Raw genomic sequence first — 8,947 nt, 5'->3', positions numbered from 1 at the left:
CCCGGTTCAAGTCTTGATTCCCCAGGACCCACATAACTCAGATGCACATGGTGGCATATGCATCTGGAGTTTGTCTGCAGTGACTGGAGGCCCTGGTGCACCCATTCTCTCTCTCTTTCTCTCTGACTCTTTTTATCTTTGTCTATCACTCTCAAATAATAAATAAAAATAAACAACAACAAAAAAGTAAGTCCAGTATAGAAATGTGGGCTATATTTTTAATAAAGAAGTCTTACCTTTGCAATGACTATTATAATGTTTGCCACATAGTAAATATGCAATAATTGTTTGTTGAAAGAATGAATTTTTGTCCCATTTCTGATACTTTGAGGTTGAGAAAGTTGTGAGAACAGGCCAGGTACCTGGGCATCGCGTGTGTTTGTGTGTGCCTGTGTGGTGGGGGGGGGGGAGGTACATAGAAGGCCAGATCACAATCTTGGGTGTCTGTCCATAGGCACCTCCTACATTTTTTGAGACATAGTCTCTCACTAGCCTGGAAATTGTCAAGTAGGCTAGCCCAGCTAGCCCTGAGGCTCCTCCTATCTCTTCCTCCTCAGTCCTGGGACTACAAGTCCATGCCACCATACCTGGGTGTTTTTTTTAAATATTTTTAGTTTTATTTATTTATTTGACAGAGAGGAAGAGGAAGAGGGAGAGAGAGAATGGTCACACCAGGGCTCTACCCATTGCAAATGAACTCTAGATGCATGCGCCCCCTTGCGCATCTGCCTTACGTGGGTCCTGGGGAATCAAACCTGGATTCTTTGGCTTTGCAGGCACATACCTTAACTGCTAAGCCATCCCTCCAGCCCCCTTCCCCCACTTTTTAATGTAGGTTCTGGGGATTGAACTCAGGTCCTTATGTGTACCAAGGGAAGTCTTTATTGACTGAGCTATCTCCTCATCACACCCCTGTTTTGAACATTTTTTCCACCTAGTAATCCAGAACTCAAAACGCTGGGCCCTGACCAGGTCAGATGGGCTGCTGTCTGAGCCTAGGAGACCAGGCCCCTGTCCTTTCCATGTTTCTTTCAGCCTACCAATGCATGGATCAATGCCAGTGCCCACCGTCTGATTCTAGAGGCAAAGCCTGGCACAGAGCATTAATGAGGACCCAAGCTCTCCCTAACTAAGTGCTCCTTCAAGGGAGGGTCTGCCTACCATTCCAGGCAAAGAAACAACAGTGAACAGGAACAAGACGGTTTTCTTCTGGCTGTCACTGGGCTGGTGACAGCTACAGTGTGAGGTTGGGACACATTTACAGGATGAACGTATGTGCCTGAGCCTTTCCTGCCCTTCTGGATGTTTTACATATTACCACTGCCAAGCCAGTTGTGTCGCGGGAAGTGTCCTGTGGACACTAAGTGAATTCAAGCAATGTAACGCTTGTGAAGACAGTGCTATAAATCATGAGGTTCAGTGAAATCATCTGGACTATCTGCCACCGTGACCACTGCATCTGTCATCTCCCAGAGAAAACCCCCACTCCTGCTGGTGTGGCAAGGGATGCGGTGCTTTAAATGATGGACTCTAGTCCTGGATCACCCAAACTCGAAGTCCAGCATTTGAGTGATTGATTTAACTTTTGTCACTGTGGTCTTCCTCACCTGCAAGATGTAGGGATATTAATAAGAACACATTTTATGGGCTAGAGGGATGGCTTAGAGGTTAAGACGTTTGCCTGCAAAGCCAAAGGACCCAGGTTCGATTCCTTAGGACCCACATTAGCCAGATGCCCAAGGGGCACACATGTCTGGAGTTCATCTGCAGTGGCTGGAGGCTCTGGCATGCCCATTCTATCTCTCTCTCTCTCTCTCTCTTTTTCTCTCCCTCTTTCTCTGTCAAATAAAGAAAAATAAAATACTTAAAAAATAATAAAAAGAATCCACTTTATGATCATGAGATTTAAATGGGGAAATTTCACATGTCAGCACTGAGCACAAGTTATTCAATAAATGTTAGCTATTAGTCATCATTAAACAGAGATAGATGCTAAATATTATTTTTTTTCCTTTATTTTATCAACACAGGGTGTATTGCTTTGACTCAGGTGTTACCCATAAACTCAGGTGTTTTGAATGCTAGGTTCCCAGCTGATGGAGATTTGGGAATTAACGCCTCCTGGAGGGAGTGCATTGTTGGGTGGCTTATGGGTGTTATAGCCAGTGTCCCCTTGCCAGTGTTTGGTACACTCTGCTGTTGTTATTGTCCACCTGATGTTGGCAAGGAGGTGATGTCCACCCTCTGCTCATGCCATCATTTTCCCCTGCCATCATGGAGCTTCCCCTTGAGCCCCTAAGTCAAAATAAACCCTTTCCCCACAAGCAGCTCTTGGTCGGGTGTTTCTGCCAGCAATGCAAACCTGACCTCAACACATTGTTTTGGACACTATTGCAAGGTTGGGATGTTCTAGCTTAGTAAAGGCCCAAATGAGGCATATCTAATGGATAGGGCTTGTAATAAAACAACAAATTAGACAGCATACTTCTATAGGCTCAGGGAGATCATTGCTCCCAGAATATACTGGGTGGAAAGACTTTACAGAAAGTAACAGACTGTTAGACAAACGTGTTTCCAGTATGGTTACCACACGTGGGAAGCGGAGAAAGGGCTTCTATCTCCGTTTGCTTCTTGCGCCTCTGGCTTTACCCAGGTGACACGTGCGTGACTCAAGTCTGACTTCAACATACCCAAAGGAGAGCTTAACTGCACATCCTGTTTTAGGAGCGTTGTAGTTCTGCACAGGTGAGAGGATGCAAATGACTGTGAGGGAGAGTATTCACCTCAAGGGCTGGAGAGACGGCTCGGCGGTTAAGGTGCTGTCCTACAAAATCTAGTGACCGCAGTTGGAGTCGACAGTACCCACATAAAGCCAGATGCACAAAGTGGCACAAAGATGCACAAAGTAGCAACTAGAGTTTGTTTGCAGTGGCTGGAGGCCCTGGGAAGCCCATTTCTTCTGTCTCTATATGTCTATCTTTCTTTGCTTGCAAATAAATAATTTTTTTTCAAAAAGAATGCTCACTTCAAGAGGCCTCTGTTGGTCTCAGAGGCAAGGGCATCTTGGGGCGAAAAAAAATAGCTACAAAAGTCATTCATATTTCAGGTTGTATGGTCAATTAGGCTCATATTTGCTTTCATCCTCTTAAAAATCTGATGGCAGGGTGGGCTGGAGAGATGGCTTAGCAGTTAAGATTCCTGCCTGCGAAGCCTAAGGACCCATGTTCGACTTTCCAGGTTCCCCATAAGCCAGACACAAGGTGATGCAAGTGCATAAGGCTACACATATTCACTAGGAGGCACTGGAGTTTGATTACAGTGGCTGGAGGCCCTGATGTGCCAATTCTTTCTCTCACTCTCACCATCTCACATTAAAAAAAAAAGAGGCCGGTGTGCTAGGCTTGCCACCCCTCCATGGGCTGGAGAGATGGCTTAGAAGCTTGCCTAAAAAGCCAAAAGACCGGGCTGGAGAGATGGCTTAGCGGTTAAGTGCTTGCCTGTGAAGCCTAAGGACCCCGGTTCGAGGCTTGGTTCCCCAGGTCCCACGTTAGCCAGATGCACAAGGGGGCACACGCGTCTGGAGTTCGTTTGCAGAGGCTGGAAGCCCTGGCGCGCCCATTTTCTCTCTCTTCCTCTATCTGTCTTTCTCTCTGTGTCTGTTGCTCTCAAATAAATAAATAAATAGATTTAAAAAAATTTTTTTTTTAAAAAAAGCCAAAAGACCCTTGTTAAATTCCCCAGGACCCACACAAGCCAGATGCATAGGGTGGTGCGTGTGTCTGGCGTTCATTTACAGTAGCTGAAGGCCCTGGTACGACCATTGTCTCTCTCTCCCTCTGTACCTATCTATCTCTATCTCTCTCTCCTTCTATCTCTCTCAAATAATTTAAATATTTTTTTAAAAATCTGATGGGAGGGCTGGAGAGATGGCTTAGTCTGCAAAGCCTAAAGACCCGAGTTCAATGCCCCATTGCTCATGTAAATCCAAATTCACAAAATGGCACATGCATCTGGAGTTCGTTTGCAGTAGCAGGAGACCCTGGCATGCCCATTCTCTCTGTGGCTGTCTCTCTTTCTCTCTGCTTACGAGCAAATAAATAAATATTAAGAATATGTTTAAAAATATTATGGGATTAAAGAAGAAAATATTACAAACCCACGATGATAAAGAGAATAGAGGGAAAATGGCAAGGGTGTTTCAGAAGCTGGAAAAACCACAAAGGTGCGGGTACTAACTTCACCAGTTAGGGAAAGTTGAGATCTAAGCAGGTGGCCAAGGAAAGGGATAAACTTCTGTTATTTGAGGTACAAGGGATGCAAGCTTTGTCCAAGATGGTTGTTTAAAGGACTTAGAAAAAAGCCATCAGAGTTCCAGATTAGGTTCTCTGGTTCCTTCCCATCTGGGAAAATGACCAGTGGTCAGGCCCCCAGGCACAGACTGAGCTAGGGACATGTGGGTCACAGGGTTCTTGACTCCAGCTGCACACAGGTGGTGTGGATGAGACGGCATCATCCCATGGTGACCTGAACTGCTGCCTTTTCTGTGAACTCTTGCATAATGCTTTTAGGTGGGAGACTGTGCGACTCTTTGGGGGTCAACTGATTAGCCAAAGAGAAAAGCTGTAAAGACACAGCTTGAAGTCTCACCATGGTATTGCATTAAAAGATCAGCCTTTGAGGCAGTTCATGGTCAGCCTCTCTCCCAACTTCATATCAATCCAGTCACCTTTTTCATCGCTTCATCTAATATGCAAACAAATAGCAAAGGATCACTACTTGTTTGAGAAAGTCTTCTTCAGAGGCCCAGCCCTCAACGCTATTGGTGTTTGGGGCTGAGTTGCCTTTGTGTGGGGACTGTACAGAGCATTTTAAGATATTGACTGGCTTCCCTGATCTCTGTCTACCAGATGCCAATAGCATAAGTCCCCAACTGTGACAATTAAGGTGACATATATTGCCTTCTGAATAAACTCTCCTCCTGTGCGTTTTTTAAAAGCATTTCATTAATTTGACAGAGATGATGATATGGCAGTTCCAATGTGCAGCCACTGCACGAGAGTGGCCCTTGTCACAAGCAAGCACATGGGGCATCAAAGGAACTTTTTTTTCAAATTTAAATATTTTATTCATTTATTTAAGAGAGAGAGAGACAAAGACAGATGGGGGGAATAGGCATGCTATTGCAAACAAATTTCAGACACATGCACCACCTTGTGGGTTTGGCTTTTGCGTGGCTCCTGGGGAATTGAGCCTGGGTCCTTTGGCTTTGCCAGTAAATGCTTTAACTGCTAAGCCATCTCTCCAGCTCCGTGTCTTGCTTTCAACTGGAGTCTTGTTTTATTAATTATGGACCTTGAGGGGCTCCAAAGAATTTTGAGTCTCTGCTCCCCTGTGGGATTGTGGTGATAGGTGTTTGTGACCATGTATCCAGAGATTTGAGCTCAGGCCCCCTCAGGCCTTCATATGGTCCAGAAAGTGCATTTAATTGCTGAGCCATCTCTCTAGTCTGTTCTAGTATTATTTTCTTAATTAATTAATTAATTTCATAGAGAGAGAGAGAGGACAGAAAGAACGAGAGTCCAGGGCCTCTTGCCACTGCAAATGAACTCCAAAGACATGCGCCACTTTGTGTATCTGGCTATATGTGGGTACTAGGGAATCGAACCCAGGGTCAGGCTTTTCAAGCAAGTGTCTTTAAATGCTGAGCCATCTCCTGAGCCTCTGCTCTAGTATTCCAGATTGACAGGGTTTTTTTTGTTGTTGTTGTACTTGAAATATGTCATTTTATTACTTCCTCACTCTGCAGGCTTTTCTTGATATTGAGAATACCCATCAATATGACATAGCATGTTTTTCTTGCATATTTTAGATCTTCCTCTGTCACATGCCTTTGACAGTTTGACTGCAATATGCTGAGGTGGAGATCTCTTCTGGTCATGTCTGTTTGGGGTTCTACAAGCCTCCCCTATGTATGTATCCGTTGCTTTCTCATCGCTTGCAAGTATGTATTTGAACCGATTTATGTAAGGAAAGGGATTTTATTTGATTTACAGTTTCCAGAAGTCTTAGAGTAGGAAAGGCGTGCAGGCTGGAGTGGGAAACCTCTGTCACTTCTCACCAGAGTCACGAGGCAGAGAACCTCCTATGGGACTCAGGTTTAGCCAGGAACTCACTTCTTCTGGCCAAGCTCTGCTTCCCGAACCTTCCACTACCTTTCTAAATAGCGTTGCCTGATGAGAATTAATAAACACACGAGTCTATGGGGGGGGGGGTAGTTTACATTCCAACCACGTAGCACAGATGCACATATCTTTCCCAAGATTAAGACAGTATTCTGATTTTTTTCATTAGTAGCTTTTCTATGTCATATTTGTTTAATAGTGTTTAAATTTTCTTTTCATTAATGTTTTTATGTTTGGCTAGAATATTTTTTAATATTTTATTCAATTTCACTTATTTATTTAAGAGTGACAGACAGAGAGAGAAAGAGGCAGAGAGAGAGAGAGAGAGAGAAAGGGCACGCCAGGGCTTCCAGCCACTGCAAACAACCTCCAGACACATTGAGGGACATTGATAGTTCACTCAGGTGCGGAGCAGACAGCAGTGGGTGTGGGGAACTCACTGTGGTTCTTCTACAGTGGGTATGCTGCTCCATGTCCATTGGCAAGGCTTCCTCAGACACATTAATGCTAGTTAGCCATACTGTTGGAAACATCTCTGGCCTGGCAGCCCTAGCAAAGACTGGGAGCCTAAAACACTTATTTGTAGGTAGTGGTGCTAACTAAAAACTGCTGTATAGGGGGCTGGAGAGATGGCTTAGTGGTTAAGCGCTTGCCTGTGAAGCCTAAGGACCCTGGTTCAAGGCTCGGTTCCCCAGGACCCACATTAGCCAGATGCACAAGAGGGCGCGTGCATCTGGAGTTCATTCGCAGTGGCTGGAGGCCCTGGAGTGCCCATTCTTTCTCTCTCTCTCATCTGCCTCTTTCTCTCTCTGTCTGTCGCTCTCAAATAAATAAATAAAAATGAACAAAAAAAATTTTTTTAAACTGCTGTATAGGGAGCTGTGGGGTAGAATTCACACCCAATCCTGATAGCTGTGTGCCCTCAGATAAGGCGTAGGGCAGTGTTGCCCCAGGACTCAGGTAGGTGACTGATGTCATTCCTTTCTGAATGTCCTCCTCGCTGACAGTGTGCCTTGGGGATGGGACAATAGCTAGAGCCACAGTTTATTGCTCAAAGCTCCCTCAGCTTGCTCATGCCTGTGGGGGCATGGCAAAGGCAGGAACTTCAATGGTTCCCTCCCAATCCTGGCTTCGAGAATGGTGCCAGGGACTGGGTCATGGGGAGCTGTGTGGGCACCTGCTGTCAGCCTTGGCATTGGCTGGAGTCTTCACGTGCCTGGTGTTCTCTTTAGTTTCTCCACTGCATTCGTTCACCACTGCCTTTGCCAGAGCAGCTGGCCTGTAAGCTTCCAGGACATTCTCCTTTCTCCATCACCCTTCTCCCATGGGCACGCTGGATTACAGATGTTTGCACGTAGCTTTACCTAGCTCCCAGGGATCTTAACTCGGGTTCTCAGGCTTGCAAAGCAAGTTTTTTATCGACTGAGGCCTCTCCCCAGCTCCATTCTCAAACTCAGTTGTTGACTGAGAATGGAAAATAATGGAAAAATAACCAGGGAACGGTATGTAGGAAATTTCAACATAAGGTATTTCACCTATTTGATTCTGGGTTTTTATTTCTAACCTATACCAAAAATGCTGTTTACACACACATACCACTAATTACAGACAGAATTTCCTGTTAGAGACACGAATGGCTCCTATATCCACATCCATAACATTTCCTCAGATTCTTTCTGCCCCATTGGCTGAGGATTGAAGTCAGGTCCTTGTGTGTACGAGGCAAGCGTTCTCCTTCTGAGCTGTATCTACATCACACCCAGATGATTTTTGAAAAGAGTACGTGAGAGACTGGAGAGATTTCCCAGTGGCTGAAGCACTTGCCTGCAAAGCCTAAGAACCTAGGTTTGATTCCAAATGCACAAAGTGGCCCATGTTCCTGGAGTTTGTTAGCAGTGGCGAGAAGCCCTGGTGTGTCTATTCTCTCAAACACAACTCTCTCTCTGTGTATCTGCCTCTTTCTCTGTGTGTATGTCAAATAAGTAAATTATATTTTTTTAAAAAAGAGTAGGTAAATGAGTTTGATAGAAAACTTTTTGCTTGAAATTTCCTCTTTCTCAGATTGCATACATTTCAGAAGAGAGTCTTCCAAGTGTTCAGTCACATTTTGCATGGTGGCTTTTGGCAGGACACTTTGTGCCGGCAGCTAAATGACTGCTTTTCTGACTGACTTGTCTTTTATCACCTGCTTTGTCCTCCTTTTGCCTGTGTCTTCTAAATATTCAAGAAGGGGCAGGAAAAAATCTACACTTTTATGGAACCATGACAGAGTATTGCATATTGACATTGAATACTTTTTTTAAAAAAGGTTTTTCCAGGTAGTGTCTTGCTTTAGGCCAGGCTTACCTGGAATTCACTATGTAGTCGCAGGCTAGCCTCGAACTCACGGCGATCCTCCTTCCTCTGCCTTCTGAGTGCTGGGATTAAAGGCGTGTGCCACCACGCCAAGGTGAAATCAATACTGAGAATTCATGGGATCCTCAAGACTCAAGTGGGCAAGAGGGTCAGCCAAGCCCCCTCACCTGTGACTCTTATACTCTTAGCTCTCTGGAAAAGAAACAATTCCGTTTGTGTTAGAATTCATCAGAGGAATGCAATTATTTAATCCCTGTGCCAGAAACCCTTTTTAGGCTTGACATGAATCCAATACCCTGAAGCTTACTTAATCCAGTCGTGTCAAGGCCTTGCCTCCACCTGCCTCCCAACCTCATTATGGACACAGTCTCTCCCTCTATCTGGGTTTCAGCCATGCTGACAACATCCTT

This window comes from Jaculus jaculus, chromosome 8 (assembly GCF_020740685.1).
Source record: "Jaculus jaculus isolate mJacJac1 chromosome 8, mJacJac1.mat.Y.cur, whole genome shotgun sequence".
In the NCBI taxonomy this organism is placed as follows: Eukaryota; Metazoa; Chordata; class Mammalia; order Rodentia; family Dipodidae; genus Jaculus; species Jaculus jaculus.
Note: the sequence above shows the minus strand (reverse complement) of the source record.